The sequence below is a fragment of the Copidosoma floridanum genome, unplaced genomic scaffold (assembly GCF_036245765.1).
Source record: "Copidosoma floridanum isolate Cflo_tuat_1 unplaced genomic scaffold, Cflo_Japanese_pri ptg000021l, whole genome shotgun sequence".
Classification (NCBI taxonomy): Eukaryota; Metazoa; Arthropoda; class Insecta; order Hymenoptera; family Encyrtidae; genus Copidosoma; species Copidosoma floridanum.
Window position 1 is genome coordinate 30673717 of NW_028321898.1, and position 1154 is coordinate 30674870.

Below are 1154 nucleotides of genomic sequence, written 5' to 3' on the forward strand. Positions count from 1 at the left end.
TTATCGTGACTCTCTCGCAAACTATAAATTTCATTGAGGTGGCTTTTTATGTTAATCAAGGGGACACTGCTGTCTGTGATACACGGCCAAATTGTCGCTCTCGTGCGTATTTCGGCGATTAGTATAATTTAATGGCGATCTATACAATAACAATGGTAATTTTATTGTTTTTTTTTTTTTTCTTTTTCCTTTCTCATAAATCGCTTGCAAAGAATATGCGAGACTAAAATAAGAAAAAAAATAAAATAAATAAAAATAACAATATTCGTTACAAAAATGGATCATTTGAACAATAGGTGTGATGGTAAAAGTAATAAATGGATGAGATAAAAAAAAAAGCTCTCGCAGTCGGTAGGACTTGAACCTACGCTCCCAGAGGGAATCTGATTTCTAGTCAGACGCCTTAACCACTCGGCCACGACTGCTGTATGTGGCTCCTTAGAGCTTTGGCCCGTAATGTACCTCCACCATCAGCCATCAATGCAAACCGCTCACTTTTTTCTCACAAATTATAATTGAAAAAAAAAAAGAAAAATATAAATCTATAAAACAATTAAAATAATTTTAACAATAACAATAATCGTGAAAATAAAAATAATGACAATATTACAACGATAATGTGAGCCCTTCTATTGAAATAATATTAACAATAATCATAACAATAAAAAGAATGGTGAAAATGAAAATAATAATTAATAATAATAATAATAGCAATCTAGACAGATCGAATTTTATTGTATTTCAACCCAACCTTGGAGGAAAGAAAAAAAAAAAAAAAAAAAAAAAGGAGTAATAATAAATAATGACCACCAGCCAGCCAACCAGTCAGTCGTATAAATCCTTAAACGCCGACCGAGGAGCCCCTTCTCGCTCGACCGACCAAACGGCATCATCACCATGTCGCACCGGGGGTAGTTTGCCCCGCAGCAAAGATAAAGAGAAGCCACCCTCTTCTCCCTACAACATCATACGCGGATAAACGCACGCCTTTTATTTACGCCCCTACGAGTGCGCGAGGGCATATGTACCCAATCCCCAAGATCAGCCCCCCTTATCGCGGCCTGAAATCGAGAAGACGCATCCACGTACATTTATACGTATATATGCGCCGACACCTGCAGAGCTCACGCTGATAATGACGTGGTCCCTTTCAT

General features: G+C 37.3%; 1 non-coding gene across 1 annotated transcript; it reads right to left on the reverse strand.

The window, feature by feature from the left end:
• Positions 1–343: 343 nt before the first annotated feature.
• On the reverse strand, positions 344–425 carry TRNAS-AGA (transfer RNA serine (anticodon AGA)). Its single transcript has one exon. It is a non-coding gene; the product is annotated as a tRNA-Ser (tRNA).
• Positions 426–1154: the final 729 nt, after the last annotated feature.